Source organism: Somniosus microcephalus, unplaced genomic scaffold, assembly GCF_052327205.1.
Source record: "Somniosus microcephalus isolate GS21.2 unplaced genomic scaffold, FLI_Smic_1.0 unresolved_chr1, whole genome shotgun sequence".
Lineage (NCBI taxonomy): Eukaryota > Metazoa > Chordata > Chondrichthyes > Squaliformes > Somniosidae > Somniosus > Somniosus microcephalus.
In genome coordinates, this window is record NW_028225179.1 from 11,634,388 (window position 1) to 11,654,678 (window position 20,291).

Below are 20,291 nucleotides of genomic sequence, written 5' to 3' on the forward strand. Positions count from 1 at the left end.
AGGGGGAGGGGGCGGGGTCTGTTCAGAGCTCACCTCCAACAATGAGAACAACAACAACTTGTATTTCTATAGCGCCTTTAACGTAGGGAAATGTCCCAAGGCGCTGCACGGGAGTATTGTAAGACATTGAAAACTGTGACCCCGAGCCACAAAAGGAGAAATTAGGGCAGATGGTCAAAAGCTTGGTCACAGAGGTGGGTTTTAAGGAGCGTCTTAAAGGAGGAAAGAGAGGCGGAGAGGTTCAGAGAGGGATTCCCAGAGCTTAGGGCCGAGGCAACAGAAGACACGGCCACTGATGGTGCAGCGATTATTATCAGGGATGTCCTTGGGCCCCAGCTATTCACAATATATATTAATGATCTAGACAAGGGAACTAGATGTAATATCTCCAAGTTTGCAGCCGACACAAAGCTGGGTGGGCGTTTGTGCTGTGAGGAGGAAGCCGAGAAACTCCAGTATGATTTGGACAGGTTGGGTGATTGGGCAGAAGCATGGCAGATGCAGTATAACGTGGATAAATGCGAGGTTATCCACCTCGGTGGCAAAAACAGGAAGGCAGATTATTATCTGAACGGCAATAGATTGGGAGAAGGGGAAGTGCAACGAGACCTGGGTGTCCTTGTGCACCAGTCGCTGAAGGTAAGCATGCAGGTGCAGCAGGCAGTTAAGAAGGCAAATGGTATGTTGGCCTTCGTAGCGAGAGGGTTTGAGTACAGGAACAAGGATGTCTTGCTGCAGTTGTACAGGGCCTTGGTGAGACCACACCTTGAGTATTGTGTGCAGTTTTGGTCGTCTTATCTGAGGAAGGATGTTCTTGCCATGGAGGGAGTGCAGCGAAGATTCACCAGGCTGATACCTGGGATGGCAGGAATGACGTATGAGGAGAGATTGGGTCGATTGGGCTTATACTCGCTGCAGTTTAGAAGAATGAGAGGGGATCTCATTGAAACTTATAAAATTCTGACAGGACTGGACAGACTGGATGCAGGAAGGATGTTACTAATGGTCGGGGAGTCCAGAACCAGGGGTCACAGTCTAAGGATAAGGGGTAAGCCATTTAGGACAGAGATGAGGAGGAATTTCTTCACCCAGAGAGTGGTCAACCTGTGGAATTCTCTACCACACAAGGCAGTTGAGGCCAATTCATTTAATATATTCAAGAAGGAGTTAGATATATTTCTTAAGGCTAAAGGGATATGGGGAGAAAGCAGGGACCGGGTACTGAATTTGGATGATCAGCCATGATCGCATTGAATGGCGGAGCAGGCTCGAGGGGCTGAATGGCCTACTCCTGCTCCTATGTTCTATGTTTCTAGAACCAGGGGTCACAATTTTACATCTCCACCTTTCCCAGCCCAGGGGTAGTGAAGCTGATTTTCAGGCCCCAGCTGCTGCACAGGTGGGTTGAAAGGATCAACAGTAATGGCGGCTGCAATCCCCACAAGCCCCCGCGCTCCAGAAAGCGCTCCAGCCACCGCGCTGAGTTGTGACTGACACCGCGCATGCTCCCCATGGCCCTGCCCTCTCCTGCTCCACAGGCGCCCGGCCCGCACCGCGCATGCTCAGCACACACCCTGTGCCCCTGTCAATCATCCTCCCCCACGCCTGCGCGCTGGCCCCTGAGCTCCAGGCTGCCGCGTGGGGCTTTCTTTGTAAAGTCGGTGTTGGTTAAGAGCCGCAATCAGTGAGGGAAAGTGAGTTTTCCCCCAAATCCGATTGAGATCAGAGGAGGGGAGAGAATAAAGGGGAATCCAAACCTGAGAGTCCGCGGATCCGGGCCCCGAGTGGAGCTTCTTCAGTTTGGCGGAGCGCGCTCCAGGGACACGTGACTGTTGTGTCCGTGTATAATAAGACACAGACTGCAGGAGAACGGTACAACAGGTGTTTACTCAACGTGGCTCACTCTGGAACTGTTCTGTACAGATTACTACTCAGTGCTATAGACAGGTGTGATCACTGCCGGTACTGCAGTATACATGAGCTGTAAAAGATAGTTCCCCCCTTAAAGGTATATACATTACAATTCCTCCCCATTTAGATTAACAGTACCATAACACTCATTTAACAATTAAATATCAAACTAATTACAATTAACACTTTTAACATGCAACATTAGCTGAAAATAGTCTATTTATATATTCAGTCTTTGGGGAGGCTTCCTGATCCTTTCTGGATAGCGCCTTTCCCGAGTGTCTTGCTCTTGGTGCGGAGGCGATTCTGGCCCCCTGTCGTCGGTTGGTTCATCAGCTTCCGATGCAACTGTTTCTGGGGTAGATGCGACCTGTATGTCGGGTTCATCACCAGGTACATATGGGCGAGGCATGGGGTTGACTTGTTCCTGTGACTCTAGGATCTGGTCAGCATGGCGTCTCACGATGCTCTCCCCAACGTCCACTGTGTACATTAGTGGGCCCTGCCGTGTGCATATCGTTCCTGGCTGCCATTTTTCTGTTCGGTAATCGCGGGCCAAGACTGGTTGCCCTACATTGAAGCTCCTTGTTGGCTTCTCATGGATGTGCTGGAATTGCTTACTCTCAACATCTCTTCGTACGTTTGGTTTGAGCAAATCCAGGCGAGATCTTAACCTTCGGTTAAAGAACATCATGGCTGGGGCCTGGTTGGTGACTGCATGTGTCGTATTCCGCTAGGCGAACAGGAAATTGTCCACCTTGTGCTGCAGCGGAATGTTGTCATTGTACATAGCCTTTATTGCCTTCTTAAAGGTTTGTACGAACTTCTCAGCCAATCCATTTGTGGCTGGATGATACGGGCGGACGTGTAATGCCTTACCCCATTCCTTTTCAAGAACCTCCGGAACTCTTCGGACACAAACTGTGGTCCGTTGTCGGAGCAAATCTGTTCTGGCAAGCCATTCCTGGCAAAAATGGTCCGTAGGACTGCAATAGTTTTCTCTGTGGTGGCGGAGGACATTTTGATGACCTCAGGCCATTTCGAGTGCGCATCCACGGCTATTAAAAACATTGAGTCCATGAATGGACCAGCAAAATCAATATGCACCCGTTGCCATGGAGATGAGGGCCACTCCCATGGGTGTAGAGGGGCCTGTGGTGGTGCATTTTGGACTTTCTGGCATCCTGAGCAGCTCTTGGTCAGGTCCTCGATTTGTTTATCGATTCCCGGCCACCACACATAAGCCCTGGCTAGGCTTTTCATTTTTACCCCTCCCAGATGATCCTCGTGAAGCTCATTGAGCACTCTATCCCTTAACTTGGGTGGAATTACCACTCGGGATCCACACATCATGGTCCCCCGGCACACTGACAGCTGTTCTCTCCTTGTCAAGAATGCTGGCAACAGTGAGTCGCCATGTGCTGGCCATCCCTTCACCGTCAAATCATATACCTGAGACAGTGTCGGGTCATTTCGGGTTTCCTTTTCGATACAAGCGTTAGTTACCGGTAGGTATTCAACTATAGTCGAATGGAATATTTCGACAGGATCCACTGCTGGTGCTTCCTCCGCAGTAGGCAGTGGCAGGCGTGATAGCCCATCAGCATTTCCATGCTGTTTCGTGCCCTTATATTCAATCTCATAGTGGTGCGCCCCTAGAAAAAGTGACCATCTTTGTAGTCGTTGCGCAGTCATCACTGGAACGCCCTTCTTCGGATTAAAAATGGAGACAAGAGGCTGGTGATCAGTCAGCAAGGTGAATTTCTGCCTGTACAGATAGTGATTGAACTTTTTCACTCCCCACACTAGGCTGAGGGCCTCCCTGTCAATCTGGGCGTAGTTACGCTCGGCTGAGGTTAGTGATCATGACGCAAAGGCTATTGGCCTCTCTGAACCGTCCGGGAATTTGTGTGACAGCACCGTTCCAATGCCGTAGGGTGACGCATCACATGCCAACCGAATTGGTAATGCTGGGTTGTAATGGGCCAATACCTCTTTCGATGTGATTAGTGTTTTGCTCTTCTGGAAAGCTCGTCTACATTCGTCACTCCACTTCCATGGCACCCCAGTTTGCAGTAGGGTGTTCAGTGGGTGTAGTATTGTAGACAAATTTGGCAAGAACTTATGGTAGTAGTTTACCAGCCCGAGGAACGACCTCAGTTGTGACACATTTTCCGGTGCTGGAGCCTTGACTACTGCCTCAATCTTCTCTGGGGAATTATGTAACCCCTCTTTATCGATAACGTGGCCACAATACGAGATCTGTGTTCTAAAAAACTCGCATTTGGGGTGGTTAGCTCGGAGCCCATATTCCTGCAATCTAGTGAGCACCTGCTCCAGGTTGGCAAGGTGATCACTGTCATTTTTGCCCGTGACCTGGATGTTGTCCAAATAACACTGGGTCCCTGGGATCCCTTGCAGGACTTGTTCCATTGCCCTCTGCCAAATAGCCAGAGCTGATGCTACCCCGAATACCAGCCGGTTGTATTGGTAGAGACCTTTATGGGTGTTGATTGTGAGGTATTTTTTTGATGCTTCTTCTACCTCCATTTGCAGATACGCCTGGGCCAGATCAATCTTAGTGAAGCGTTTCCCTCCAGATAGCGAGGCGAAAATATCTTCAATCCGCGGAAGTGGATATTGTACGGTGTGAAGGACCGGGTTCACTGTTACCTTAAAGTCCCCACAGATGCGAACCTTCCTTGGTTCCCCAGGCGTGCTGCTCAACGACTTTTTCATCACAGGGACGATGGGTGTAGCCCACTCGCTCCAGTCCACCTTGGACAGTACACCTGAATGTTCCAGACTTTCCAGCTTTGCTTCGACGGCTGGGCGGATTGCATAAGGTACCGGTCTGGCCTTAAAAAATTTTGGGCTTGCGTTTTCTTCAATTTTAATCGTCGCTGTCATGCCTTTTAGTGTTCCGAGTCCTTGCTGGAACACTTCTTTCGCGTCAGTTAGGATCTTTGACAGTCGCCCAGGTGTGACGTCGTCATCCTTTTTGTCAGCCACAGTCAGTGCCTGTATGGAATGCCAATCCAGTTGTATTTTCCAGATCCATTCACGTCCCAGTAATGGTGGTCCTCCATCTTGCAATACATACAGGTCTAGTTTTGGTGTTTCCTTACCGTTATATACAACGGTCACCCTTATTTTTCCTTTGGGGTAGACTTTTCGCCCCGTGTACATCTTCAAAATAATTTTGGTGTCTCTCAAGGGTATGTGTGAGAATAGCCGCTCGTAGTCCCATCGATTTATGACTGTTAGGGCTGATCCTGTGTCCAATTCCATCTTTACCTGGACTCCTGCTATCTTGAGAGTGACCCAAATGGTTCGGTGATCCTCCGTTATGATCACATTATGTAGTTTCAGACAACTCAGTTCCCTGCTTTCGGGGTCATTGTCACTCTTTTGTTCGTCTGAACTATTCTCCATCATCTTATGTACCTTCTTGTACTTCCCTTTGGTCGGTTTCTTATTGCTGGTTTTCTTTCCCGACCTGCAGACTCGTGCTATGTGTCCTACTTTTCCACACTGTCTGCACACTTTGTCTTTGAACCAGCAATCATTCTGGTCATGTGTTGTTCTGCCACAGCGATAGCACTTCTCTGTTCCATATGACATTTCGTTTGTGCCATATTCTTGCGGTCTCTGTTGTATCTCTGCAGCGCCCCGTGCTGCTGCTTCATGATACCGCAATGCTGAAAGCCTTTTCCAGCGTAAGGTCCTTTTCAGATAAAAGCCGTTTCTGGGTTCCTTCACTTTGAAGCCCACACACAAACTTGTCCCTTAAGGTATCTGCCAGTCCCGCTCCAAACTGGCAGTGTTTCGATAGTTTGCGCAGTTCTGTTAAATAATCAGCATTGCTTTCATCCTTATGCTGGTTCCGTTTGTGAAACTTGAATCTTTCTGCTATCAGCAGCGGTGTGGGGTTTAAATGTTCGTGTAATATCGTTACTATGTCTTCAAAACTCTTTTCCATTGGCTTCGTTGGGGTTACTAGTTTTGTAATAAACCATACGTCTTTGCACCCATTAAATTTAACAATACCGACGCTTTCTTGTCATCTGACACCTCATTAGCCTTGCAGTATACCTCTATTCGTTCGACATATGTAGTCCAATCTTTGACTTCATTGTCAAATGCGGTGATACTGCCACTCTTCGGCATTTTGGGTGTGGTTTAAAATGGCGTCTCCCAATGGCTTAAAATGGCGTCTCCCGCGCTTTCCTTCCTCCCCCGCTGCTGCCAACGCCGCTCCCGGCGGTTCTCGTGGCAATGGCGGTGCCCTGTAGGTTTCGCGCTCTTCTCCTGCGCTGCTGCCAACGCCGCTCTCGGTGGTCCTCGTGGCAATGGCAGCGCCTCGCGGGTTTCTGCGCGTCTCTCTCTCCCTCTCTTCGACGCTGCTCGGCCCCTGAACACCGGCTGCGCCCTGTGCGCTCTGCCCTCTCTCTCTCCCCCGTCGACGCTGCTCGGCCCTTTGCTGTGCCGCTCGGTTGGGCTCTAGCCCGCCGCTGTCCGGGAAGGGTCTGCGCACTACCTGTTGCCAGCCCGTTTCGCTGGACCACCTCGACTGGAAAGCCAAGACTGGCTCTTGACAGCCTCCCCCGCAATTCTTGAGTCTCTGCTGGATGACTGGGCGGTTGCCCGTGGTCGATGCCCAAGTCTCTGGCCTTGACCTCCAATCCACTGATCTCCAGGAACGAATCCCCGGGAGGTGATGCAGAGTTGCAGGTAGGTTCGAACTTGCCTTGTCGCCAATGTTGTGTCCGTGTATAATAAGACACAGACTGCAGGAGAACGGAACAACAGGTGTTTACTCAACGTGGCTCACATTGGAACTGATCTGTACAGATTACTACTCAGTGCTATATACAGGTGTGGTCACTGCCGGTACTGTAGTATACATGAGTTGTAAAAGATAGTTCCCCCTTAAAGGTATATACATTACACAAACCCTTCATGGTTTTGAACCCCTCTATCAGATCTCCCCTTAACCTTAGCCGGGCAGGTGGAAGGGGTATCAGTGGGAGAGCATTGTGGGGGTAGTGATCATAATTCAGTTAGATTTAGGGTAGTTCTGGAAAAGGACACAGATAGACCAGGAATAAAAGTTCTCAATTGGGGAACAGCCAATTTTACTAAGCTGAGATGTGATTTAGCCAAAGTGGACTGGAAGCAGCTACTTGAAGGTAAATCCGTGTCAGAGCAGTGGGAGGAGCTAGTGAGGGCTCAGCGAAAGGATGTTCCCTTAAAGAAAAAGGGTGGGACCAACAAGTCTAGAGCCCCCTAGATGTCAAGGGGCACACAGGGTAGGTTAAAGAACAAAAGGGAGACTTCTGACAGTCCCTGAGGGCTCAATCCCCCAGAATCCCCAGAGGAGTAGAGAAAGGGCAGGGGGGAAATTAAAAAGGAAGTTAGGAAAGCAAAGAGAGAGCATGAAAAAATATCGGCAGGTAAAATCAAGGAAAACCCAAAGATGTTTTATAAATACATTCAGAGCAAGAGGATAACTAAAGAAAGAGTAGGGCCTATTAGAGACCATGAAGGTAATCTATGTGTGGAGGCGGAAGACATGGGTTTGGTCCGAAATGAACACTTTGTGTCTGTTTTCACAAAAGAGACGATGCAGACATCGCAATCAGGGAGGAGGAGTGTGAAATATTAGGTGAATTAATCATAGTGAGAGAGGAAGTATTAAGGAGTTTAGCATCTTCGAAAGTGGATAAATCCCCAGGCCCGGATGAAATGTATCCCAGGCTGTTAAGAGAAGCAAGAGAGAAACACAGAAGACAGGAGCAGGAGTAGGCCATTCGGCCCCTCGAGCCTGCTCCGCCATTCAATGAGATCATGGCTGATCATCCAAACTCAGTACCCTGTCCCTGCTTTCTCTCCATATACCTTGATCCCTTTAGCCTTAAGAAATATATCTAACTCCTTCTTGAATATATTTAATGAATTGGCCTCCACTGCCTTCTGTGGTAGAGAATTCCACAGGTTCACCACTCTCTGGGTGAAGAAATTCCTCTCATCTCTGTCCTAAATGTCCTACCCCTTATCCTTAGACTGTGACCCCTGGTTCTGGACTCCCCGACCATCGGGAACATCCTTCCTGCATCTAGTCTGTCTAGTCCTTTTAGAATTTTATAAGTTTCAATGAGATCCCCTCTCATTCTTCTAAACTGCAGCGAGTATAAGCCCAATCGACACAATCTCTCCTCATACGTCATTCCTGCCATCCCAGGTATCAGTCTGGTGAATCTTCGCTGCACTCCCTCCACGGCAAGAGCGTCCTTCCTCAGATAAGGCGACCAAAACTGCACACAATACTCAAGGTGTGGTCTCACCAAGGCCCTGTACAACTGCAGCAAGACATCCTTCTTCCTGTACTCAAACCCTCTCGCTACGAAGGCCAACATACCATTTGTCTGCTTAACCACCTGCTGCACCTGCATGCTTACCTTCAGCGACTGGTGCACAAGTGCGCCCAGGTCTCATTACACTTCCCCTTCTCCCAATCTATTGCCGTTCAGATAATAATCCGCCTTCCTGTTTTTGCCACAAAGTGGATAACCTCGCATTTATCCACATTATACTGCATCTGCCATGCTTCTGCCCAATCGCCCAACCTGTCCAAATCATACTGGTGTTTCTCGGCATCCTCCTCACAGCACACACGCCCACCCAGCTTTGTGTCGTCTGCAAATTTGGAGATATTACATCTAGTTCCCTCGTCTAGATCATTAATATATATTGTGAATAGCTGGGGCCCAAGGACCGATCCCTGCGATATCGCTCTATAATTCTTTAAAATAGGCTTTGCTGACTCGGTAAACCTGATTTGCTTTGCTGTTTTTGGCTGACTCAATAAAAGTTTTTTTTGGCTGCATGAATTGAGTTAGTTCATGCTTGCTGTCAGTCCTGGCCCCTGGTCCCGCCCCTTCCTGCACCTCATTGGCTGACACCGCTGTCAATCGACACCACGAGGGGGAAGGGAGGATGATTGACAGGTGACGATTGAGTGAAGCGCCTGCCCGCGCTGTGATTGGTGCAGGGGAAGGCAAGTGGGCGTGTCCGGCCCCCGGGCCCACGTGGGGGAGTCAAAGGCTTGGCTGGAGCGCATGCGCAGCCCGCCTCGCACCGTTGGGAAGCTTTTAAAAATGTTTTTATTTCCGAAACAAATTGAAAACACTCATTAATTCCCCCAACCTCCTCCCCTCTAAAGTGCGATTATTATTATTCTTGTTTTTCCTCATTTGTGTGGGGTGTCTTTTTTTTAACCTTGCAGTGGCGTGCGCCGATCCAACCGACCCCTTGGCGTTGCGTGCTGGCGTCAGCGCGTAATCGGTGGGGGATGTGATTGACGCGAGGCGCCCGCCAATCAGGAGCGCGGAATACGCTGGGCGGACCGGGCGGGCTGACGGTCCTCCAATCAATGGCGGCGTTGCAGGAAGGGGGGCGGGACCTCGGTGGGCTGCGTGCGCCGCTTTCCTGCTTTCATTGTCTGCAGGAGCTGTTAAAGGGAAGGGGAGGAGGAGGTGGAAAAAAACAAGCTTGTGAGTGTTTATTCCTTTGCATTACCTTTATTGCAAAGCTATTCATCAATTGCATGCATTTAAAAATAAATGAACCTTTTCTCTTTTTGACTTTTATCCAGAACAAAGCGCCCTGGTGCTGTGAACATTTTGGTGGGCAGCCACGTTTAAAGGGACAAAGACCAGCATTCTTCCTTCTCTCGCTCTCTCTTGTGAGTATTTGTGGTGGGTGGGGGGGTGTGAGTCAAAGGGGATTGCGGCCCCTTTTCAACAAAAAAAATTATTGCTTGGCCGTTTAAAGGGGAATGGTGCCCCCCCCCCCCAGGTATTTAAAGGGGCAGTGCCTTGTTTTGTTTTACACACTTTGGCCTAGAAATTCGGTTTGATAGCGCCACCGATTAGCGCCAAAAAAAAGCGTTAAAAGGGGCTATAAGCAATTTCAGGCGGGTCACAGGGAGTTTAGCACCACGTCCCATATTGGCTATGGGTTTAGCGCCGGCGCACGCTGGCCATGACGTCATTTCAAGGTGCAACGCCTCTTTAACGCCCCCCGCTGAAAATTGGGCAGCGCCAGAACTTTTAGCACCTGGCGCTATTAGTGATAGCTCAAGGGAACGTTACCAAGGCACTCTCGCCGTCCAGTGGCGCTATTTAAAGGGGACACCACTGCTGTGAGAAGGTCAGCCCTTCTGTGAGCACAACCTGTTGGGTGCCTACATCTTGTGGCGCTTCTGCATTGGGAGATCCTTACAGCCATTGACCCAGCGGCGCCAGAGGATATTTAGCCCTGTGAGCAGCACCTAGCTGCTGGTAAGACATTTAAAAGGTCCCTTATTCACTGGTATGATGGGGGCTGATTTGGAAGGGAACCTCCTTCTGCTGGAGCATTTTGAGAAGGCACAGAGACGGACGGAGAGAGGCCCAGGAGTGGGCAGACGGAGGAGGTCCAACAGACATCGCCACACCAGACAGCGGTGCCAGAGGGTTTTCAGAGACCACTTTCACTACGACAACATGTCGGAGGAGCAGTTTGTCAGAAGGCTCCTATTCCATTAGGAAGTACTGACTGAGCTGTTCCAACTGCTTCAGGATGATCTTCTGCCGCGCATACGGTGCAGGACATCTCTGTTGGTGCCTGTAAAGGTTCCCCTTTAAGAGCTGGCTGGCTACTGACTCTCTCGTGATCATCGATGATTGACAGCACCTGCACTGCACCCAGCCGCCCCGATATTCAGTAGCACCACCATGTTAGCGCCTTAAGTTGACCGTGCAACGCCAGAATTAGCGCCACGATCACTTTAGGCGGGCTACAACCCAATATCGCGGTAGATGGCGCTAATTTTCAAATGGCGCTAAAAATTAGCCCTGCACCACCTCCAGCGCCCCACTGGCGGCTATAACCAATTTCTAGGCCTTTGTATAAAAATAATAAATTGCAGGACAATGGAGTATTACAGTTTAACTCTTATAAAGCATTAGGTCTGTGATCTTACTCATAGCAGCACCAGTGGGGAAAAGCCTGGCATTAGGACCCCTAGCCTGGGTCTTCAAAACAATAGTATTCCTTACAGATGCCTGTGGGCCAATGATAATTCAATATGCAAATGTTACATCCCCTTTTAAAAGAAAAATGTTATGCATTACTTTTAAACCTTTCTTCTACATAATGTTCTCGGTAGCATAAACATATAAGTAAAATTCTCATCCTTGTTTTCAAATCCCCCCATGGCCTCGCCCCTCCCTATCTCTGTAATCTCCTCCAGCTCCACAACCCCGCTGAGATATCTGCGCTCCTCTAATTCTGCCCTCTTGAGCAGCCCTGATTATAATCACTCAACCATTGGCGGCCGTGCCTTCTGTTGCCTAGGCCCTAAACTGTGGAATTCCCTGCCTAAACCTCTCCGCCTCTCTACCTCTCTTTCTTCCTTTAAGACGCTCCTTAAAACCTACCTCTTTGACCAAGCTTTTGGTCACCTGCCCTAATTTCTCCTTATGTGGCTTGGTGTCATTTTTTTTGTCTTAAAATACTCCTATGAAGCACCTTGGGATGTTTTACTACAGTAAAGGCGCTATATAAATACATAGAAACATAGAAGATAGGAGCAGGAGTAGGCCATTCAGCCCCTCGAGCCTGCTCCACCATTCAATGAGATCATGGCTGATCATCCAAACTCAGTACCCTGTCCCTGCCTTCTCCCCATAGCCCTTGATCCCTTTAGCCTTAAGAAATATATCCAACTCCTTCTTGAATATTTTTAATGAATTGGCCTCTACTGCCTTCTGTGGTAGAGAATTCCACAGGTTCACCACTCTCTGGGTGAAGAAATTCCTACTCATCTCTGTCCTAAATGGCTTACCCCTTATCCTTAGACTGTGACCCCTGGTTCTGGACTCCCCCGCCATCGGGAACATCCTTCCTGCATCTAGTCTGTCTAGTCCTGTTAGAATTTTATAAGTTTCAATGAGATCCCCTCTCATTCTTCTAAACTCCAGTGAGTATAAGCCCAATCGACCCAATCTCTCCTCATACGTCATTCCTGCCATCCCAGGGATCAGTCTGGTGAATCTTCGCTGTACTCCTTCCATGGCAAGAACAAGTTGCTGTTGTTTCATTTTTAAACATTTAACCGTTCTTGCAGTGACCGATGGCGGCTTTGCCTGGCTGAAGTTCTGGAGAGTCTAGAACCAGGGGTCACAGTCTCAGGATAAGGGGTCAGCCATTTAAGACTGAGGTGAGGAGGAATTTCTTCACTCAGAGGGTGGTGAATCTGTGGAATTCTCTGCCCGAGGGCTGTGGAGGCTCAATCATTGAGTATATTCAAGGCTGAGATCGAAAGGTGTTTGGGCTCTCGGGGAATCGAGGGATATGGGGATCGGGCGGGAAAGTGGAGTTGGGGTCGATGATCTTATTGAATGGCGGAGCAGGCTCGAGGGGCCGAATGGCCGACTCCTGCTCCTATAGAATCAGATTGGTTACAGCAGAGAAGGAGGCCATTCGGCCCGTCGAGCCCGTGCTGACTCTCAGCGAGTCCCACTCCCCGCCCTTTCCCCGTAACCCTGCACATTTCTTTACTTCAGGTACTTATCCAATTCCCTTTTGAAAGCGGTGATTGAATCTGCCTCCACCACCCTTTCAGGCAGTGCATTCCAGATCCTAACCACTCGCTGCGTAAAAAAGTTTTTCCTCACGTCGCCTTTGGTTCTTCTGCCAATCACCTTAAATCTGTGTCCTCTGGTTCTCGACCCTTCTGTCAATGGGAACAATTTCTCTCGATCTACTCTGTCCCGACCCCTCATGAGTTTGAACAACTCTATCAAATCTCCTCTCAATCTTCTCTGCTCCAAGGAGAAGAACCCCAGCTTCCCCAGTCTCTCCGCGTAACTGAAGTCACTCATCCCTGGAACCATTCTGGTCAATCTCCCCTTAACCTTCTCTGCTCCAAGGAGAACAACCCCAGCTTCTCCAGTCTATCCACGTAACTGAAGTCCCTCATTCCTGGAACCATTCTGGTAAATCTTTTCTGCACCCTCTCTCTGAGGTCTTCACATCCTTCCTAAAGTGCGGTGCCCAGAATTGGACACAATACTCCAGTTGAGGCCGAACCAGTGTATTATAAAGGTTCATCATCACTTCCTTACTTTTGGACTCCATGCCTCTATTTATTAAGCCCAGGATCCCGTATGCTTTTTTAACCGCTTTCTCAACCTGCCCTGCCACCTTCAATGATTCGTGCACACATACCCCCAGGTCTCTCTGTTCACGCACACACTTTAGAATTGTACCCTTTAGTTTATATTGCCTCTCCTTGTCCTTCCCACCAAAATATATCAGTTCGCACTTTTCTGCGTTAAATTTCATCTGCCACATGTCCGCCCATTCCATTAAACATAGAAACACAGAAGATAGGAGCAGGAGTAGGCCATTCGGCCCCTCGAGCCTGCTCTGCCATTCAATGAGATCATGGCTGATCATCCAAATTCAGTACCCTGTCCCTGCTTTCTCCCCATATCCCTTGATCCCTTTAGCCTTAAGAAATATATCCAACTCCTTCTTGAATATATTTAATGAATTGGCCTCAACTGCCTTCTGTGGTAGAGAATTCCACAGGTTCACCACTCTCTGGGTGAAGAAATTCCTCCTCATCTCAGTCCTAAATGGCTTACCCCTTATCCTTAGACTGTGACCCCTGGTTCTGGACTCCCCCGCCATCGGGAACATCCTTCTTGCATCTAGTCTGTCTGGTCCCGTTAGAATTTTATAAGTTTCAATGAGATCTCCTATCAATCTTCTAAACTCCAGCGAGTACATAAGAACATAAGAAGTAGGAGCAGAAGTAGGCCATACGGCCCCTCGGGCCTGCTCCGCCATTCAATAGGATCATGGCTGATCTGAACTTAGACTCACGTCCACTTCCCTGCCCGCTCCCCGTAACCCCTAATTCCCTTATCAGCTAGGAAACTGTCTATCTCCGTTTTAAATTTATTTAATGTCGCAGCTTCCACAGCTCTCTGAGGTAGCAAATTCCATAGATTTACTACCCTCTGAGTGAAGAAGTTTCTCCTCATCTCAGTTTTGAAAGGGCAGCCCCTTATTCTAAGATTATGCCCCCTAGTTCTAGTCTCACCCATCAGTGGAAACACCCTCCCCGCATCCACCTGATCAAGCCCCCTCACAATCTTATATGTTTCGATAAGATCGCCTCTCATTCTTCTGAATTCCAATGAGTAGAGGTCCAACCTACTCAACCTTTCCTCATACGTCAACCCCCTCATCTCCGGAATCAACCGAGTGAACCTTCTCTGAACCGCCTCGAGAGCAAGTATATCTTTTCTTAAATATGGAAACCAAAACTGTATGCAATATTCCAGGTGTGGCCTCACCAGTACCCTGTATAACTGAAGCAAGACTTCCCTGCTTTTATACTCCATCCCCCTTGCAATAAAAGCCAAGATTCCATTGGCCTTCCTGATCACCTGCTGTACCTGCATACTAACCTTCTGTGTTTCATGCACCAGGACCCCCAGATCCCTTTGTACTGTGGCACTTTGCAGTTTCTCTCCATTTAGATAATAACTTGCTCTTTGATTTTTTCTGCCAAAGTGCATAACCTCACACTTTCCAACATTATATTCCATCTGCCAAATTTCTGCCCACTCACTTAGCCTGTCTATGTCCTTTTGCAGGTTTTTTATGTCCTCCTCACTCACTGCTTTCCCTCCCACCTTTGTATCGTCGGCAAACTTGGATATGTTGCACTCTGTCCCTTCCTCCAAATCGTTAATATAGATTGTAAAGAGTTGGGGTCCCAGCACTGACCCCTGCGGAACACCACTAGTTACTGATTGCCAGCCCGAGAACGAACCATTTATCCCAACTCTTTGTTTTCTGTTAGATAGCCAATCTTCCACCCATGCCAGTATATTACCCCCAATCCCGTGATTTCTTATCTTGTGCAGTAATCTTTTGTGTGGCACCTTGTCAAATGCCTTTTGGAAGTCCAAATACACCACATCCACTGGTTCCCCTTTATCCACCCTGTTTGTTACATCCTCAAAGAATTCGAGCAAATTTGTCAAACATGACTTCCCCTTTGTAGTGTATGTAACCTGTACCACCTTAAGTGGATACCTTAAGGTGATGGACTACTTTTTGATGGCTCCTGTACATTGTAGTACCGGTGGTGACCACACCGGTATATAAACCCTGCGGAGCAAAGTGTATCTCAGTTCAGCCCTGACCCTCAATCACTAAAGACCTGTTTAATTACTTCTGTAGTCTGTGTCCTGTTATTCAGCATAACTACATTTGAAAACACAGACTCAACAGTGGCGACGAGTCTGATCTTACCTAGCGGCAGTTTTGCATCAAAGGAAGCTTCGTCCTCTGAAACGGGCGTCGAACAAGGGCATCCGCCCTCAACATCCTGCTGGGCACTGCAACGCATGGGAGGCCATCGGGAACCCGGGTTGGTTTCTGGCCACGAAGTCAAAAATCAGTGAACATCCCTTCGACGACAGCGGCGGGTAAGCCCGATCGAGCGGCACGGGGGGAAGTCGGCCGAGTTGTCAGTGAGAGAAGGGGAGGGAAAAGGGCGGAGAACACGACCGCAGCCGGTGTCAGGGGCCGGACTGCAATCGGGGCAGAGACGCGCAGCAGCCAGAAAAGCGTTTATGACCACAAGGACCGCGGGAGCAGCGGGGAACAAGAGCAGCAGCGCAGAGGAAAATAAAGGACCGCTGGGAGGCGTGAACGGCAACAGCGCGGGAATCGCCATTTTGAGTTGGCGGGGGAAGAAGACAAGCGCGGGAAAAGCCGCCATCTTGAAAATAAAAAAATAAATTAATAATAATAATATCCGAAGGGAAAGGAGAAACTCAGCAAGGATGCCAAAAATGGGTAACATCACTGCTTTTGATAACGATGTGGAAGATTGGGCCACTTATGTGGAACGCATCGAAGTTTACTGTACAACTAATGAGGTACCGGATGATAAGAAAGCACTAACCCTATTAAACTCGATGGGTGCAAAGACGTACGGGTTATTAAGGAACCTTGTAACATCAGACAATCCGGTAGGGAAGAGTTTCGCGGATATTGTTACTATCCTGCAAGAGCATTTAAACCCCACGCCGCTGCTGATAGCGGAACGATTTAAATTCTACAAAAGAATTCAACTTAAAGAAGAAAGCAACACTGAATTCCTAACCGAACTGCGCAAGTTATCAAAGTACTGCCAGTTCGGTACAGGACTAGCAGACGCACTGAGAGATAAGTTTGTGTGTGGGCTCCTAAGGGAAGGAACCCGGAAGCGACTGCTAGAGGAAAAGGACCTTACACTGGACAAAGCTTTCAGCATTGCAGCATCGCACGAGGCAGCAGCACGAGGCGCTGCAGAGATACAGCAAAGGCCATTGGAATTCAGCACCAATGAAATGGCATTGGGCGCAGTAAAGTGCTATCGTTGCGGAAGGACAACGCATGACCAGAACCAGTGCTGGTTCAAAGATAAAAAATGCAGGCAATGCGGCAAACTTGGTCACATAGCGAGAGTATGCCGGTCAGGAAAGAAGGCCAGCAGCAAAAAGTCACCGCAGGAGAAGTACAAAAAAGTACACAAGGTGACAGAGAACAGTTCGGATGAACAGAAGACGGATTCAGACTCCAGCAGTAAGGAACTGGGTTGTCTAAAAATACATAATGTGGGTAACACAGCAGACCACCAAACTATCTGGGTTATGCTTTGGATAGCAGGAGTCCAAGTGAAGATGGAATTGGACACTGGATCGGCATTAACGGTCATGAATAAGCATGATTACAAAAGGTTATTCTCGCACATTCCCCTGAGGGATACGGAGATTGTATTGAAAACATACACGGGGCAAATAGTATACCCCAAAGGAAAGATAAAAGTAAATGTGGTCTACAATGGTAAAGAAAGTCAGAAAATGGACTTGTATGTGTTACCTGATGGAGGTCCGCCACTACTGGGACGGGAATGGATCCGGAGAATAAATGTGGACTGGCATTCCATACAAGCACTGACTGTAGATGCCTGTAAGGAGGACGACATCAAACCTAAACGACTGTCCAAAATATTAGACGATGCTAAGGCGGTGTTCCAACAGGGACTGGGAACACTGAAAGGAATTACGGCAAACATCAAGGTTGAAGAACATGCAAACCCAACATTTTTCAAAGCCAGACCGGTACCTTATGCGATACGACCTGCTGTGGAAGCGGAGCTGGAAGGGCTAGAACATTCAGGGGTACTGTCCAAGGTGGACTGGAGCGAATGGGCCACACCCATTGTTCCTGTCATGAAGCGTTCGTTGAGCAACAAGCCGGGGGAACCTGGGAAGGTTCGCATCTGTGGCGATTTCAAGATCACTGTTAATCCGGTTCTTCACACGGTGCAATATCCACTTCCGCGGATTGAAGATATCTTCGCTTCACTGTCTGGCGGGAAACACTTCACCAAGATAGACCTGGCGCAGGCGTACCTACAGATGGAAGTTGATGAAGCGTCACGCCAGTATCTCACGATCAACACACATAAGGGCTTATATCGGTATAATAGGCTGGTTTTTGGAGTGGCATCGGCTCCAGCGATTTGGCAAAGGGCCATGGAGCAGGTATTGCAGGGAATCCCTGGCACACAATGCTACCTGGATGACATCCTGATTACAGGAGATAATGATAAGGATCACCTCGCGAATTTGGAGCAGGTGCTCATCGGATTGAAAGAATATGGGCTCAGAGTTAATCACCAGAAATGTGAGTTCTTTCAAAAGCGAATCTCGTACTGCGGCCACGTCATTGACCAGGAGGGGCTCCATAAGTCACCTGACAAGATCGAAGCTGTTGTAAAAGCTCCTGCACCAGAAAATGTATCCCAGTTGATGTCGTTCCTCGGGTTGATTAACTATTACCACAAGTTTCTTCCAAATTTATCCACGGTGTGACACCCGCTAAACACTCTTTTGCAAATGGGAATACCATGGAAGTGGACCGATGATTGTAAGCGGGCTTTTCGAAAGAGCAAGGCACTGATCACCTCTAAGGAAGTGTTGGCTCACTTTAACCCAACGCTGCCTATTCGCTTAGCTTGTGATGCTTCTCCATATAGTATCGGGGCAGTGCTCTCGCATAAGTTTCCAGATGGCTCGGAAAGGCCAGTCACTTTCACATCCAGATCATTGACCTCTGCTGAGCGCAACTATGCTCAGATAGATAGGGAGGCTCTCAGCCTCGTGTGGGGAGTTAAGAAATTTAACCATTACCTGCAAGGCCAAAAGTTTACGCTGCTGACAGATCACCAGCCGTTGGTTTCCATTTTCAACCCTAAGAGGGTGTTCCGGTAATGACGGCGCAGAGGCTTCAGAGATGGTCCCTTTTCCTAGGGGCACATCAATATGATATTGAATTCAAAGGTACAAAGCAACATGGTAATGCTGATGGGCTGTCGCACCTGCCACTACCTACAGCGGAAGAGGCACCGACAGTTGACCCTGTCGCGATATTTCACTCGACCATCATCGAATGCTTACCAGTCACCAATGCGGGTGTTGAGAGAGAGACCCGAAACGACCTGACACTGTCTCGGGTCTACAATTTGACAGTGAAGGGATGGCCAGCACATGGCGAACCACTGTTACCAGCATTCTCAGCCAGACGAGAACAGCTGTCCGTATGTCAAGGAACATTGATGTATGGAACAAGGGTGATTATTCCTCCTAAATTAAGGGAGAGAGTCCTGAAAGAATTGCACGAAGGTCATCTGGGGGGAGTCAAGATGAAAAGCCTTGCTAGGGCTTATGTGTGGTGGCCAGGTATCGACAAACAAATAGAGGATCTGACTAAAAGCTGCTCAGGGTGCCAAAAAGTTCAAAATGCACCTCCAATTGCACTGCTGCATCCGTGGGAATGGCCTTCAACCCCATGGCAACGTGTGCATATCGACTTTGCAGGTCCATTCATGGATTCCATGTTTTTGATAGCAGTAGACGCACATTCTAAATGGCCAGAAGTGATTAAGATGTCGACCACTACCTCTGAGAAGACAATCGCAGCTCTAAGAACCATATTTGCAAGAAATGGGTTGCCGGAGCAAATATGTTCAGACAACGGACCACAGTTCGTGTCAGAAGAATTCCAGAAATTCATGAAAAAGAATGGGGTGAAACACTATACATCTGCCCCATATCATCCGGCTACAAATGGGTTGGCCGAGAGATTTGTACAAACGTTCAAAAAGGCGATAAAGGCCATGAGTGAAGACCATATTCCACTACAACACAAGGTGGACAATTTCCTAATGGCGTATCGAAACGCCACGCATGCAGTGACAAATCAAAGCCCCGCCATAATGTTCTATAACAGAAGGTTGCAGTCCCGGTTGGATTTGTTAAAACCCAATGTGCGTTGGGAAGTCGAAAACAAGCAATTCCAGCATGTAAATAACAAGGCCACTCGTAGTTTTGAAATAGGACAACCAGTGTTGGCCAGGGACTATAAGGATGATAAATGGCAACCTGGAACAATTCGTGCACGACAAGGACCCTTGATGTACACGGTAGACGTTGGAGAGAACGTAATACGACGTCATGCTGACCAACTGGTGGAATCGAGAACAAGGGTCGACCCCATGTCTACGGCAGAGACACCAGTTGAAGAACTTATTGAGCCTGTAGCATCTACCTCAGACTCGAACGTATTGGATGATGTTAAATCTATAGGAGATCAAGTGGATGAGTCACCCCAGCAACGAGAACCAGAGACCCCTGAAAGGCGTTATCTGGCCCGGATCAGGAGGCCTCCTCAGAGACTGAGTCTTTGAACAGTTATTGTGTGTAAATTGTACATATGTTATCCATGTAATGTTTAATTTGGGGTGTACACTGTTAAGCTAAAAGGGGAGGAATTGTAGTGTATGTAACCTGTACCACCTTAAGAGGATACCTTAACATAGAAACATAGAAGATAGGATCAGGAGTAGGCCATTCGGCCCCTCGAGCCTGCTCTGCCATTCAATGTGATCATGGCTGATCATCCAAATTCAGTACCCTGTCCCTGCCTTTTCCCCATATCCCTTGATCCCTTTAGCCTCAAGAAATATATCCAACTCTTTCTTGAATATATTTAATGAACTGGCCTCCACCGCCCTCTGTGGCAGAGAATTCCACAGGTTCACCACTCTCTGGGTGAAGAAATTCCTCCTCATTTCAGTCCTAAATGGCTTACCCCTTATCCTTAGACTATGACCCCTGGTTCTGGACTCCCCGGCCATCAGAAACATCCTTCCTGCATCTAGTCTGTCCAGACCTGACAGAATTTTATAGGTTTCG

The 20,291-nt window shown here is 48.4% G+C and overlaps 1 pseudogene across 1 annotated transcript in view; it reads left to right on the forward strand.

Moving 5' to 3' along the window:
- The first annotated feature begins 9,413 nt into the window (after positions 1-9,413).
- The window catches only part of LOC147093439 (uncharacterized), a 135,845-nt pseudogene continuing 124,967 nt past the window's right edge, over positions 9,414-20,291 (forward strand). The window contains exons 1-2 of the transcript XR_015074707.1: positions 9,414-9,467; positions 9,569-9,658. The product of XR_015074707.1 is annotated as an uncharacterized LOC147093439 (transcript). The remainder of the gene's footprint in view (positions 9,468-9,568; positions 9,659-20,291) is intronic.